The 16,838-nt window shown below is 34.4% G+C and overlaps 1 protein-coding gene across 1 annotated transcript in view; it reads right to left on the reverse strand.

Moving 5' to 3' along the window:
* Positions 1-16,838, reverse strand: part of KHDRBS2 (KH RNA binding domain containing, signal transduction associated 2) — an 890,357-nt gene that overhangs the window by 67,078 nt on the left and 806,441 nt on the right. The window contains exon 11 of the transcript XR_011164972.1: positions 16,194-16,267. The gene's annotated coding sequence lies outside the window, so the exon portion shown is untranslated. The remainder of the gene's footprint in view (positions 1-16,193; positions 16,268-16,838) is intronic.

Below are 16,838 nucleotides of genomic sequence, written 5' to 3' on the forward strand. Positions count from 1 at the left end.
ATTTGTATAAGATAATTACTCTTTTTACCTTTTTCCTAAATGGTTTTACTTTTTTTTAATCACATCATACTCAGGTCTACCCCAATCTATCTTTTGAACTACCAACTCACTAATAACAATCTTAGACATATTTTACATTTCCTCATATCAAAAGTAAACAGTCTGTCCTTATTGAGTCCCTTGCAATTAGTCTTTGATTTGTACCATATATTTCTCTTGGATCTTGTATGTCAAATTTTCTATAAAATTCAGGATTTTTTTAAAAACAAAATCCTGAAAGCCAAGGGGTGGCTAGGTGGCACAGTGAGTAGAGCATCAGCCCTGGAGTGAAGAGGACCTGGGTTTGGATCTGGCTTCAGACACTTGACACAAAAAAATATCCATGTGACCTTGGGCAAGTCATTTAACCCCAATTGTCCTACCCTCCCTCTCTTAAAAGCAAAAAAATAAAAAATAAAAAACACATACATAACCAAAAATTATACTAAAAAAAAAAGCCTGAAAATTCTTATGCTTAACTTTTCCAAGTATTAAATTTTCAGCCACAACCCCAATTCTTCAGTTCTTTGATATATAGTGTTCCAAGACCTGTGGTCTGTCACTGTTGTGAGGTCTCATGTGATTCTAATTATGGCTCTGCCATATTTAAATTTTTTTTTTCTTGTTGCTAGTAATATTTTCTCCTTCAGCTGGTGACTTTGGAATTTAACTTTGATGTTTGTGTAGGTTTTCCTCATAGGATCTCTTTCAGGTGGTGCTTGGTAGATTTTTTTCTATTTCTACTTTCCTGTCTTGTTCTAACATTTCTGAATGATTTTCTCTAATTATTTCTTGTATTATTTTATCATTTCTTTTTTTTATCACAGATTTCAAGTAGTGCAATTATTCTTACATATTCTCTTCTTGATCTGTTCCCAGATTGTTTTTCTTATGAGATGTTTCACATTCTCTTCTATTTTTTTCATTCTTTATATTTTGTTCATTATATCTTGGTTTCTTCTAACTTCATTGGCTTTCCCTTACCCAATTCTAATTTTCAAGCAGTAGTTTTCTTCCTTAAGATTCTGGATTTCCTTTCCAAATTGGTTGACTTTCTTTTCATAGTCATCTTTCTTGGATTGCTCTAATTTTTAAATTTTTTTCTCAATCTCTTTCATTTGATTTTTAAAGTCTTTTAAAAATTATTTTAGACTCAAACACAAGAACAGAAATACAGAATAGAAACAAAAACACTACATAAACTCACATATCAGAACTTAAATATAAAGTGAGAAAGGGGAAAAAAAGCACTTCATGTGCATAGCAGAACATGAGAGGATTCAAAATACATAACAATAAATTTTCATTTCAAGAAAACCAGTATGATAAATGCTATATGTTTTGTTGAGAGCTGTCCATCTTTGCTTCTTTGTAAGATTTTTTTGTTCTCTGCTGTGTACTTTTTTACTTTGCTCTTTTTTTCCCTCCAAATCCGCCCCCCCCCCATTTCCCGAAGGCTACAATTAAATGAAGGTGTATTTCTCTGTATCTATAGATATATACATACACATATACCTAGCTACCTACATTTATATACATATGCTTGCCCAAACAAATACTACTCTTGATCTTTGTTTATATGTTTGTGAATATCTCCTATTTCCTGTCCCTACTGCCTCCTCTACTTCACTTCTTCTTACTACCTTGCCCTCCTATTACTTGCCTTCCCCCATCAAAAGATCCCTCCTCTATCCTCCATTCCCATAAATCTAAACACCATTCTATAGCCCCCTATAACCTATTCCTTCACCCTCCCCTCTAAAGATCCCTCTTTTGTTCTTTCCCCCTTCCCTATCCCCTTACCATTTTATTTATTCTTAATTTAGGAGACTTTTATACTCTTCTAAATGTATACGTATTGTTTCCTTTTCAACTCCTTGAAGAAAACAGGTTACCAGAACAATCACCCTTTCTCCACCTTCTAATTCATCTTTATCAATTCATCTTCATGGACCTCATTTATATAAAATATTCTTTTTAGCTGTTACTAAATGATTTTACTTTTTAAATGCATATGATACTCAGGTTTACCACCAATCTTTCTTATAAGCTACTCAATTATGAGTAAGAATCTTAAACATACATTTTACATTTTACATATATAAAGAGCAAATAGTCTGTACTTATTGAATCCCTTGTAATCAGCTTTTGGTATATACTTTATGTTTTTCTTGGCTTTTGTATGTCAAATCTTCTCTTAAGTTCAGTTTTTTTTTAACAATTCTTGAAAATGTGACAGTTGATCAAATGTCAACTTTTTTTTTTCTCTCAGGATTATGTTTAACTTTGCTGGGTATGATATTTTTGGCTAAAGCCCTGGTTCTTTTGCTTTTCAGTATACAGTGCTCCAAGATCTACAATCATTTAATGTCTCCACTGCTAGGTCTTGGGTGATTATAATTGTGGCACCATAATATTTAATTGTTTTATTTTTGTTGCTTTTAATGTTTTATCCTTGAACTGGGGGTTTCAGAAATTCACTATAATATTCATATGAGTTTTCCTCTTAGGATCTCTTTTAAGTGGTAATTGATGAATTTTTTTCTATTTCTACTCTTCTCTCTTGTTCTAATGCTTTAGGACAATTTTTTAAAACTATTTCTTACATTATTGTATCAATATTCTTTTTTTATCCTAGCTTTTTGTTAGTTTGCTTATTTGTATGTTTTCTCTTCTTGATCTGTTGTTTTTCTTGTTTCACTTTCTCTTCTATTTTTTCATTATACATATTTTGTTTATTTCTTGATCTCTCTTGCCTTGCCCAATTCTAATTTTAAAGGAGTAATTTTCTTCCTTAAGATTCTGGATCTCCTTTTCTAATTGGTTGACTTTCCTTTTCATAATCTCTTTGTATTATTCTTATCTATTTATTTATTTAATTTTAGTTTTTCCTCCATCCCTGTCATTTGATTTTTAAAGGCTTTTTAAAAGATAGTCTATGAATTATTGCTGGGCAGGTCACCATTTGATGTTTCTCTTTGGGGTAGAAGGGGATTTCTTTACTTCAATATCATCCTCTGAAGACAAACCCCAATCTTTTCTATTCCTGTAGTAGCTTTCTATGGTTGGATTCTTTCTCCTTTTCATATGCATTTTTTTTGTGGTAATAGCTTAATTTTTGTAATCACCTCTAGCCCTGGGATATGGGGGATCTTGCCTCTTGCCCTAGATCTTCAGTTCTCCCCTCTAGCCTGAAACCAATGCCAAAACTCTAATCTCCTGTAAGTGCCCACAAGCAGGAGCTTTCTGCCTCACTGTTTCTTTACTCACTGGGTGTGTGCTCTTTCCTTCTCACCTCTGCATTTCTTTGCAGTACAGCTAGGTTTGGCCTACCTTGTTCTAATGGTAATGGAAATTTGAAGATCTTCCCTACCCCTTATAAGGTTGAATGTAATCACATGGAGCCTGTGGTGGGAGGAATGTGTTGAATGGGTGGAGCAGGAAATGAGTCAGAGAAGTTAGAGCAGAGGGAGAGAGAGGACACAGGCAAGCAGACAGCTAGGATTATGAGTGTTTGTGGAAAGGCTCAAGCAGGGGGAAGGCTTAAGGATGGTGATTCCCTCTGCAGTGTTATTGTGTATAGATTTCTTTATTGCTATGATGAATTTGGCTTTCAAGTGTTGGGATTCAACTTTCTCGTGTTTGAATAAATGTTTTTGTTCTGTCTTCCATGTGGAAAGTCTTATATTTTGAAATTCAAGACTATGCAGGCATATTCATAGTTGCCATTGGTGCTGTGAATAATGCCTTGGTGATACACTTGTCAGCAGAGTTTCCCTTAATCTTGGCAGACTCAGATCTATCTCAATATCTAGAGCTAAAAGCTCCTGTGGGTGGGGCTAAGGCAACCTCCCAAATCAACTAACCCCAGGGTATGCTGCTTGTTGTTAAAGTGGATTATAGACTTATTTACTTTTCACAGGGACCAAACCTTGTCTTTGGATTTTTCTTCTGATCTTCTGAAATTGTCCCAGGAAGACCCCTGTTGTGCCCTATTTTTATTTATTTTTACCCCAACTTTATTTGCCTTAAGGTACTTTTGTGGGAGAAAATCTTGAGAGCTTGGAATTTTCTGACCTCCTCTGGAATCTTCCCAGAACCCTCTCTCTCGGCTATTTTTAATGCTAGTGTCTTCTCCATAAGATTATCTCCAATTTACTCTGTATGTAAGATATTTGTACACAGTAGTTTACATGTTATCTCTTCCATTAGACTGTAAGCTCCCTGAGACCAGCAACTGGGTTTGATTTGGGTTTTTTTTTTTTTTTTTGTTTTTTTTTTTTTTTTTTTTTTCTTTTTTTTTTTCTAAAAAATTTTTCACAATGACTGCCACATAGTTGGGTTTTTTTTGTTTTTTTTTTTTTTTTTTGGTTTGTTTTGCTTTGTTTTTTTTCCCTTTTATTGTATCTAAAAAGTTTAGCACAATGACTGCCACATAGTTGACTCTTAATGAATGCTTGTTGATTTCACTTAATCTTCACCTAGATTATTGCAACAGCCTCCTAAATGATCTCTGATTTGAATTTCTCCTCACTCCTATTCATCCAACATACTGATGCCAATTTTCCTTCACCACAGATATGACCATGTGAGTCTTCTCCTCAATTAACTCCAATAACTCAGATTCCCTCTAAGATAAAAATAAACTTCTGTATTTCATTTAAAAACCCTGTACAACTTGCCCCTAACCTATCTTTCTAGAGCTATTTGGTATTACTCTCACTCTCATACTCTCCAATGCAGCCAAATCTCTATTCCTCCTCACTCAGTATACCCCATCATCCATTTCTGTGACTCTACAGTGGCCATTCTCCTTTGCCTGGAATGTACTCTAGCTTTCTTTCACCTCACCGTGTCCCTCCATTCAAATTTCTATCAACAAGAAGCATCTCCAGAACCCCAACTGCTAATACTTTCTCCTGAAACTGCCAGATATTTTAATTATTCTGGGTGAAAGCATTTCTTAATTTTATATTTATGTTGTATATATGTGTGTATATACATATGCATATATACATATACACACATATGTAAATATGTATTTCTTCATTCCTTTATTACATCATGAGCTCATTAAGCACAAAAATTGTTTTATTCTTTGTGTGTGCATCCACTGAATCTAGTACGGTAGAACAAGGCATATGTGTGACTAAATGATAGAATGATTGATTTTCTTCATCTACTGATCAGATGGTATGACAGATATTTTAAGTTCAAATTTAAAATAACTCCATTAATTTCATACCTAGAATTTTAAAATTTTAATTAGTTTTAAATTGTGTTGTCTTCCAATAAAAACAAGAGAAATGTCATTTAATTTGGTTTTCTTGGAATCCTGACCCTCTGAAATCATTATAATCTTTATTTTGTTTTCAAAATCAAAGTCTGGGTCATTCAATGGCATGTTATATTAAAAATTATATCAAATATAGTAGTTATATATGAATGTTACATGTAATATCAATTAATTATGATAAATCAAACAATATTAATTATAATATAAATGTCAATAAATATATTCATTAAATGCATTACTGTATTAAGTATTATATAATAAATATTAAATATATCATATATATAAAATTTTAAGTCAAAGGTTAAGGTTTGAAACTTGGCTCTGATATTTATGATATGGATTATTTGCAGCAAGTCTTCAGACCCTCTGAGTCTCAGTTTCTTCGTCTGTAATATACAGAAGTTGGAATAAATAACTTCATGATTAAGTTCCTTATTTTTTTAGCTGTAAATCTATATTCCTGTCTTCTATAAAATGAGGTTGCTGGATTAGAGGAAATTTAAAGTCCTTTCTAATCATTAAATGTTAGGATCTAATATACTTTTCAAAAAGTGTTCTGAATTTAATAATGCCTTCAGTAACTACTCATGATGAAGACTTCACAAATCTCAATTTGTATGCTCCTATCTCTTTTAACTTGTCTTAGAGTAAGAAGATAACATTTAAAGATAGGTGGAAATAAGCCTAGATAAAATCAATTAGTATTGTAATTAATAATAATATTAATAATAACAATATTTGTAAAGATTGAAGGTTTAACATAGTATTTTATATCATTTCATTTTCTCCTCACGACAACTGTAGAAGGTGCCATTACACCTCCATTTCACAGAAGAAGAAAGTAAGGCATATAGAGGTTGTGCCTTTCCAGGGTCACAAAGTTAGTAAGTATCTGAAGCAGTATTTGAACTCATTCCACATTCAATACTCCATCCACTGTGTCAGCTAGACATTTTAGGGGAAACTGCTTAAGAATTAAAGATTATTAAATTTGGAATAAATGGACTCAATTATTTGCTAATTATGTGACCTTGGGCAAATTGCTTAAGTTTGAATCTTTTTTTTTTCCATTTGAAAAACAGAAAGAACAACATTTATACTAGCTATCACATGTAGTTGTTCTGAAGATTAAATAACACAATATAAGAGTTTGGCATGTAAAAAATGCAAATAATATTTTGCAAAGGAATTGCTTATTTTTGGATTTAGAGACCAAGGACCAGAATTCAAATTCAACCTTATCAATAACTATTGTATGACATTTGACAAGTCACTTAACCTATTTGGGTCTCAGGTTCCTCATCTGGAAAATGAGGCAATTGGATTAAATGACTTCTTAGTTTGAGGTTGATAATAAACATACGATTTTAGGAACCTATATTAAAACAAATATAGTAATAACATTATCAATTTGATTAGTACTGCTAAACTAATATTGAACTTTTATCTATATAGGATGCTCTACAAAATGGTTTCATTATTAGGTCCTACAACCGACTGTGAGATAAAAAGGATATAAGTAATATGGTATTTTGGCCTGAATCTGTAGAGATATAGAGATGGGGTAGATGGTAAAAGTGTTATCTTATATACATTATTTTCACTTAGTGATTATTCATCATTTGCATAAAGCACCTTGACCATTAGGTATAACCAGAATCCCAAGGCCTCTGTCTGAGGTAAACAGAGTAATCAAGTTTCTGACTCTAACCTCCTGCTCTCCCTCCCATCCAAAATCTCCCTTGGGAAAGAGGGGCAGGGGGAAAGGCAGGTTAGAGATTTCTTTTCTGCCTCCCTTCCATCCATACAATGACAACTCCATACCCCCTCAATATATCTTTGTAGTTCAGTCATTTTGATCTGAGGCCACATTTGAATTCAGGAAGATGAATCTTCCTGATTCCCAAGCCTGCACTTTATCTGCTGTACCACCTAGCTGCCCTTGATTATATAGGTAAGAATAAAAAGGGGTCAGAACTGATTATTCTTTAACTAAATTTTTTTTTCTTTCCCCTAGAAACATCCCTTCCAACCAGAAGAATGAACACCTTTGAAATAAGAATATTGTTGAAAGATTTCCTGGGGTAGGCCAAGTTTTGCTGCCAGTAAACTATAACCTAACAAGACCTTTTCAAAATGTCTCCTCACCGTACATGGACTCAGAGTTATGGTTTTTTTGTCTTCTAGACTGACTTTTCTTTCTTTCAGACATCTTCTTTTCCCCTTCATGTGGAATCTAAATTGGGCAATTAGTGTTTCATTTGTCACAAGGTAAACATTTTTGCTAAATGTGACATCTTTCTGACTGGTGTTACATAAATATTTTCTCTATACAGGAGACACTTATGTATATATAGTAGGTGTCGATTCCAATCTAATTTCCACATTAAGGTAGACCCATTTTTTTTTTTGGATAGTGATGAACTGGTTGAATTAGGGATGAGAAAATGTCATAGAATTTGGATACTTATCTGGATTTTATTTACAGTATTCATAAAACTAGAATTTATATACCAACTAAATATGTTAGTAGGAGAAATGGTAGTTTTTCTGACATGTCACAATCATTCTCTATCACTTTGGATTACAAAACCATAAATCTATAGCTGTAAGAGGCATTAGAGATCATCTAGTTCATCTACTCTCATTTTATAATAGATGTGGAGACTGGCTCAGGGAGCGTAAGTGGCTTATTCAAGATGACATGAGTAGTAACTTGGAGAGCCAGGATACAAAAACATATCCTATTACTATTACTAAGTTTAACTTTTCCTACCACATATAATATATCATTGCATGCTACCAACTTTCCATTATTATTAATTAAGCCTTCATAATAATCTTATTGTTAAAAAAAAAAAAACTTTAAAAACTGCCTAGGAGTTGACATGATATCCTTCTAGCACTTTTTTAAAATTCTTTTTTGTACTTGGATCCTGGGTAGGCTAACCCATCAGGAAGCCCTGCAGGCTTTTAAAACTTCAATGACTAAAAGAGAAACATAGAAATAGAAACCAGATAATATCAGTAAAATTATAGTGTGAATTGAGAAAACCACTATTTTCTCTTATCCCTTTCATGTTGCCATCTGCTTTAGCCCTTCCCCTATCATATTCTATCTTTGCAATCTTTTTGTCTTCATTCTCCCCTTTTTTGCCCCCAATGTTGACCTTTTCCTTAGTCTATCTGCATGGTGGTATCCGACTATTTGGTTTAAAATGAATGCCACATAATAGTAGGCATCAATTACATGGGCAGAGGGAAAGAAAATGGAAAATCTATTTTACTGCAGCAATCACACAAAGTGGGGCAGTTCAGCAAATTACATCAAATCTTGAGTAAACGAATAAGTGGATATGACTATTTCTTACAGGGAAAATGAGGGAATATTACTATTTATTATACATTTTCTTGGGTATTTATTGGTAATGAATACACTTTAGGAGTATTTCCTCAAACCTCAGTGAGGGTCAGTCTACCTTAGAAAGACATAAGCTGTCTCTATTCATTCAGTAGTAGACATGTATATGAAAACAGGCAATCAAGAAGCTTGGAAGGTTATGGGCTATTGTACAAGATTCTCATTTCCTGTACAATCTGAAGAAGATCCATGCTAAGATTTTTAGCATATGTTTGTGGATGTGTTTAAAAGTTTTCATTGACCTGTCATGTCAAAACTAATTTGTCCACCATGGCTAAAATAATTTCTTTCTTCTGATCCCTTTATTTCTAGATTAAGAAAACACAAATGTGCAAAACACCTTTTAAGACTTTAAATTTCCATCTAGGTCTTATTAAATGAATAAGGGCAATGAAGTGGCACAGTGGATAGAACACTGGGCCTGGAGTCAGGAAGATTCATCTTTGTGAGTTTAAATCTGACCTCAGATACTTTTTTAGCTGTGTGATAACGCATACGTTGCATAAGTCACTTGACCTTGTTTGCCTCAGATCCTTATCAGTAAAATGAGCTGAAGAAGGAAATGGCAAAACACTTCAGTATCTTTGCCAAGAAAACTACAAATGGGGTCACGAAGAGTGAGATATGACTGAACAACAAAGAATTCCTAAAATGTCTTTCCACATTTGGATTAATTGAATTTTTAGCCCTGGTCATGTATTAATTTGAACTTAATTATAAGGTTTTTGAGGATTGCTCTCCTTCTAGCCTTCCTCCCAACCATCCAATCTAACATTTGCAGAGAAGTATGCAGTTTAACAATTAGTCAGCTTAACAGACACCCAGGATTTTAGATTTATGATAATCAGCTATCATGGGGTTGACAAGGAGAAGACTAAACAAAGGGGGAAAACTATTTAAGAATGGGGAAATGACTACCGTGATAGGGATTATGTGGTAATAATAAGAATGACCACTTATGATGAATAAATGAGCCTTTATTAGACATTTATTATGTGTCAATTGGGCAAAATGTTGAAGTTACGCTATCTTTATATTAAGCCTCACAACAACTTGGTGCCATCAGTATAATAATTATTATTATTCATTTTTGACATGTGAAGTTACTGAGGCTTAGAAAGAATAAGTGATTTGTCCATGGTCAGTCACATAGTTAGTTGGAATAAGAGCTGCCATCTTCTAAACTAAGGACAGGACATTTCTGGCCCTTTCTGTATGAAGACTGGCGATAGGATATTTCAAGGCAGGATGAAAAGTTAAAAAAACATACAAAGCAATGATTGCTTATGGGAGGCAACTGAGTAAGTCTGTAGATCACGGATCACAATGCTTGAGGATGAAAAGAGAAGTAGACAGACCTTCTGCATACGCATTTTTTAATGGCGTGCGCCTTGCACACATTCTTGGAATATGTTTCTGGATTAGTTGGAATTTCTCAGATCTCCCCTGAATTGTCAATTTCAGAAATAGGGTCAAATATAGGAAGAGAAGGCAGTCCGGTGATAAACAAGAAAAATGGCATCAACAATTTCATATACAATTTCTGCTTTAACAAGGGAACAGCATGATTTCATCCTTTGCTCATTATCTAGGGATCTAGGGATCACTAAGAAAATGAATCTTTAGCAAAAAAAATTAGAGGAAAACGATCCATAGAAAGCAAATCAAAACATTAAGTGACTATAGCAAAAACTATAAAATATACATGGCTTATCATTAAACATTTAAGCCTTTTCATTTGGTGAAAAAAATGAGGAAAAATAAAACATGTCACACTTTAAAAAACTAATAGTATGGCCCAGTAATTTTCTTCTCCAATTCTCCCAAATTTTCTCTGAATTCAGGATAAATACTATGAAGGAAAATGGAATTTCAAAAGAAATGCCCTTTTTGCCAGAAGCAAACCACTTGTCATCAATTAATACATTTTGAATAGCAAGCAGGCAGAATAGTAAACTTCATAGAGAGTAGAGAAACAGAGTGTCAGTGAGTACAGCCACATCACTCAGGCATTTTCATAGGAAATGGACTGACAAGTGTCAACAGTGTCTTGTTAACTGTGCAGAAGCAACTTTTTTGTTCTTAATCATGTTAAACAGAATTTAACCTCCATTTTCTGCTTTTAACATATGACTGCTAGCTTGTTACAAAGGCAGCACTGGTTTGATTTCGACCTTTGTTCTTATAAACCTGTGTTATGATTTATAGATTGAAAAATGAAAGACTGAAATTTGCTTGTGCTCATGTAACCTAGAGAATGTTGAAAGGGAGATGGTTGGTTAATTAGCATTAAAATGAAATCTAGATTAAAAATGTATTCATTTTTCCACAAAAGATCATATTCATGCTTTTAAAAAAAATAGAGGCTACTATCATTGAAATAAAATCTTTGGAAAGAATGGTATTTGTTTGTTTGTTTGTTTGTTTTTGCCTTTTGGAGGTCAATTGGGGTTAAGTAACTTGCCTAACTTAAGTTACATGGCTAGTTTTTTTGTGTTAAGTGTCTGAGGCCAGAACTGAACTCAGGTCCTCCCAACTCCGGGGCTGGCACTTTACTCACTGTGCCACCTAGCCACCCCAAGAATGATGTTTTAATACCAAAAATAAAGGCATTCAAGTTTATTTTTTTTTCTCTTTAATATTTTACAGTCAAAATTCCTCATGTACCTTTATAATAGAAATTGGTTAAGGAAACCTAGACTTACATGTTCACTTGCATCACTTCTGAATTAGCATTGCTAAATGAGCAATATGAGGTATCAACAGAAAATAGCTTTCTAGTCATAAACTCACAAGAACACAACTCACTAACATTTCAGAGACCCCACAAACACCCTTGCTGCCAAACTATTAAGTACTTGAGTTCTTTGTTAATTACTCAGTGATGGATTTTCTTTAATAAAATAATTCACAATATAATATCTTGTATAATAAGTTGAGCTCTGGAAAAGAATCTCCCAGAGACACCATTTGGTATCAGTGTTTTAAAATTTAGGCTATTTAAGTCAATCTGAAACATCTGTAATACTTAGTGGGGGGAGGGGGAAGGAGAGGATAGGGATGAGGTTGGCTTTCTCTTTCTTGCCCAGGCTGGCAGTGCAGTGACCAGTCATTTGTCTAATTCCACTATGATTGGCCAAAACTTTTGATCTATTCCATTTCCAACCTGGGCTAATTTCCCCTTCCTTAGACATCCCTCCCCTTTCCACATACACACTTTGGGGATTCACTTGTTTTTTTGCAGAGGGGAAGTCAGGAAAATAGGAGTTAAGTGACTTGCCCAAGATCACACAGCTAGTTTTGGTGTTGTGTTTGAGGCCACATTTGAACTCAGGTCTTCCTGACTCTAGGGCTGGTGCGCTATTCACTGTGCCACCTAGCTGCCCCAGGGATTCACTTTATTGGCACTGGATACAGTATGAGCACACAATTGCTTAGCTTTCTACAACTTAGAACTCCCAAACTCAAGTGATTACCAGTAGTAGTATCCCAAGTAGTGGAGATTACCATCATTTGCCACCATATTCAGTGCTATCTGCAATATCTTTCAACCCTTTTAGAATATCCTACCAATTAAAAAAACACTCTATTAGCAGTAAATCATTAAATTGTAAATTAATCAACTTTCTAAATTAATGAATTCAGATACAGTTCATACAAATACCAAAAATCTCTATGAAATAAGGCATGTACATTGTCCAAAGCCCTAAACCCACAACTTAAGCTACATGGGACTTCATTTCCATGTAGATGTCCCTTTGGAATCATATGTTCAATATTTTCAAACATGAATCGATTATCTTTCCACTAAAACCTTTTCATCCTTCTGGTTTTGAAAGATAACATTTTACAGTGGATAAGGTGTTAGATTTGGAATCTAAAAAACCAGGGTTCAAATTTCACCTTAGATGAAAACTGTGGTTATTGCATTTAACTTCTCTGAATCTCAATTTCTTCATATTTAAAATGAAGATAATAGTAGTCATCTCTTCCAAAGATTGTTGTATGACTCAAAGATAATGTACACAAAGCATTTTGCAAATGCTTAAAATGTTACATAAGGGTAAGTTGTTATTTTTTATATAAATCAGTAGTACCAGTCTTCACCCTGTACTTTATATTTGAAATCTTGGTGCTGGCTTTAACTCTTTTATCTCTGTCACATTAAATATCTAATCAGTCATGAAATCCTGATAATTTTATGTCTCCCTGAAATATCTCTCATATCTTTCCCTACTTCTTTATTCTCACACTAGAAGAGGCCCTTGTTATAACTCACCTGAGTGAAGAGTCTTCTAACCAATCCTCTTCATGCTTTTCCCCTCTGATCCATCCCTAAAATTGATGTCATTCATTTGCACAGAGCTAGTTATGTTACTTCTGGGCTAAGAATTATTCAATCATTTACTATTTTGACAAAATAAAGTTCAAAATTCCTTGGTCTGTCACTTACAACATTACATTTACACATCAGACTAGGGATAACTTGAAATCAAGGATTGATTTTTCCTCCTTTTAAATATGTTCTTAGTTCCTGGCAAAGTTCCAGGCACACAGTAGGCACTTAATAAATGCTTGTCAACTCTCTAACTCTATAGTTTAACAAGGCATTTCTAGATTTTATCACATACAATTATCTTCCATATATATCACATTTAAACCTCTCTAGACTATTTGCCTTCTCCCATATATATCCAGATTCCCTGTGCCTTTGTTCATGCTACTACCCTGAACACCTTTTCCCCTCAATTCAACACGTGTGATGAATTTCTATCAGATTTTGAAGTTCAACTCATTTGTCACTTCCTCTAAGAAACCTCCTTGATCTTACAGAACACTCCTATAGTCAACATATATTGAGTTATAAGTAGTTCTATGTATCATCCATTTTACTAGCCTGTAAGGTATGTCATCTTCATCATCATCGTCATCATCATTTATACAGTGACTACTACATGCCAGGCACTGTGCAAATTACTTTACAAAGTTCACTTACCTTGGTAGGATACTTTCCAGGGATGTCCACATAGATGATGAGGTTAATACACACAATACCAGAACTAGCTCAGTGTGTGGGAGGCTCCAAACGAAAGTGTGGGAGAGAAAAGGTATTAGGCTGCCTGCCAAACTGAAGATCTAAAGAGCTAGTGTGCTGACCTCATTGTTGTATGCCTGTGAAACCTGGACAGTCTACTAGCACCATACCAGGAAAATGAATCACTTCCATTTGAATTGTCTTAGGAAGATTCTGAAGATCCCCTGGCAAGATAAGGTAGTGGACACTGAGGTATTTTTCAAGTTAAATTGCCAATCATTCAAACTCTACTGCAGAGAGCAAAACTCTGATGGGCTGTCCATATTTTTAGAATGACATATCCATTTGCCTAAAAGACTATTTTATGGACAACTCATGCAAGACAGGCACTCACATCATGGTCAGGAGAAGGCATATAAGGACCCTCTCAAGAGCTCTCTGAAGAACTTTAGAATTGATTATAAGCATAGAAGACAATGGAGAAAGGACCTCCTACTATGTCATACCTTCATCAAAGAAGGTGCTGTGCTGTACGAGTGAAGCAGAATTACAGTAGCTCAAAAGAAATGTGAACGCACAAATTTAAAGACATTTCTATCCCAAATGTTCATATGAACTATTTGTTCCCAACTTATGGTAGAGCCTTCTGAGCTCTTATTGGTCTGATCAGTCATGGTCAGACACACCGTACCTAGACCTCAACATAGTCATATTTTGGTCCTCTTCAAGAAAGAAGGACAACAGCCAATCAACCATTGCAACACTGGGAAGTAGGTGCTATTACCTCCATTTTATAGTGGAGGAAAGTAAGGCAAACAGAGATTAGATGATTTATCCAAGGTCATATAACTACTAAATATCTGAGACTAGATCTGAACTCAAGTATTCTTGATTCTAGGCCCAACGCTCCATCTACTTAAGGCACCAGATCTTTCCATCTCTCCCAGAGTTGAGAATAATGACTTGCAGAAAGCCAGTACTTAACAAAAATATAGAATTTGACTTTAATTAGCTTTTGCCTAAATTTCAAATCAAGTAAATAATTATTTATTGAGCACTTGCTATAGACAAGGCACTATGCCAAGGCATGAGAATATAAATCCAAGCAAAAATACAGTTCCTGCCTTCAAGGAACTTACATTCTGATAAGGGAAGATAAAACTTAAAAGTGAGCCAAAGGGGGTGCTGGAAGGTAGGTGGTACAGTGGATAGACCACTGGATTTTAAATCAGGAAGACTCATCTTCATGAGTTCAAATTGGCCTTAAATAGTTACTAGCTATATTGACCCTGGGTAAGTCACTTAACCCTATTTCTATCAAGTCCTCATCTGTAAAATGAGCTGGAGAAGGAAATGGCAAACCACTCCAGTATCTTTGCCAAGAAAACCCCAAAATGGGTCATAAAGAATCAGACACAATTGAACAACAACAAAATGGGTCTTGGGGAGGTGTAGAGAGAGAAATGAAAGTATCCTCAGCATTAGCATTGTAGAGAAAAAGCTGGAGAGTCAAAAGTAAACCCTATAGTTCTGTTTCTTTCCTTAATTTATTACCTCATCTTCTTTTAAGTGTATCACTGTTATTTAGCACCTCTAAATATATTTGTAATGTAGTCTATAGAATGGTTACTAGAACATAGGATCAGCTAAAATTAAGATTAATTCTATCTGTCTTCTTTCAACACCCCCTTCTGGTAATCTAAAGCATATCTAAATCATCTACATTTTCAATTTTAAGGATGGAAATTTTTTTAAAAATTTATTTTTCTTTATTGAAATGTCTTTTCACCAGGGATTAGAAAAGAATGTTGGTGCCCTTAAGTTTTTGACCTCAAGGTTTGCAATGGAAAGACCATGATTTGAGAGAAATGTTAAAGAATTAGAATGTAAATAGTTCTGTTGTTTCCCTTGATGAAAAAAAATAACCATGTCACTAGACACTTAGACTTATCATGTGTACTTTTCTCATCTAAGTAACAACCAGTCTACATTTCACAAACAGACTGTCCATAATAAATATGCTGTGAGGATCAGAAATCATGTATTTAATGAAGAATACTGAAAAAAAAAAACAAATGAAACTAGTTTACTATAGTTAAACCTTAAAAAGTAATACAGTTCATAGAATCCTAGAAGTAGAAGGTACTTCAGAGGTCACCCATTCCAACCCCTGCGTAGAGAGGAATTCCCTCTAAGTGATAATTTTACGAATTGGACAAGTAGGCTTGAAAACCTCTAAGAAAGCCATGAGTTAATGAGAAAACCTACTTTATTTTTGGACAACTCTACTTCTAGTACTTTTTCTCCTATAGATATTAAATCTTCCTCTTGTTCACCAATAAACAGAACAAGTTGAATTCCTCTTCCATTAAAACCACCTAAATACTTAGGATCATACTCACAGATTGAAATCTGGATGGGACCCAGCAGACCATCTGGTTCAACTCCTTCATTTTACAGATGCAGAAATTGAGGCCTAGGGAAGTAAAATGACTTGTACAATATCATAAAGGTGGGAAGAATCAGAGGTAGGATTTGGACCCCAGCCCTTCAAATCTAGAAAAGACTATGCCAAGCTATCTACTTGAAGACAGAAGATAGCTAATGTGTTGCTCTCCTTATAGGTCTTCTTCAACTTAAATATAACTAGTTTCTTCAACTAATCCACATGTGATAGATGTCTTGAGCTCTCATTTCCTGGTCATTTTCTTTTTGAGGTGTCCCAGTTTGTCACTGTCCTTTATAAAATCTTACAGGATTGAGTTCAACTTATAAGATATGGTATGACTAAATCTGTGTAAAGTAGATATTTAATATCTTTAGTATATTAAATATCCCACCCCCGCTACTACCCCTAGCCCTACCACCACCACCACCACCACCACCACTTCCGCTGCTGCTGCTACTGTTACTGTTTATTTGTATAATTCTTTAAAGTTTACAAAGCCCTATACACGTATGAAAACATTTGATTGCTGAAACAACTCTATGAATTGAGTGCTGTTATTGGTTCCATTTTATAGGTGAGAAACTGAAGCTGAGAAAAG

The sequence above is a fragment of the Petaurus breviceps genome, unplaced genomic scaffold, assembly GCF_028583685.1.
Source record: "Petaurus breviceps papuanus isolate PSGF00001 unplaced genomic scaffold, PetGlider_PUasm1.0 90822, whole genome shotgun sequence".
NCBI classification, from domain to species: Eukaryota; Metazoa; Chordata; class Mammalia; order Diprotodontia; family Petauridae; genus Petaurus; species Petaurus breviceps.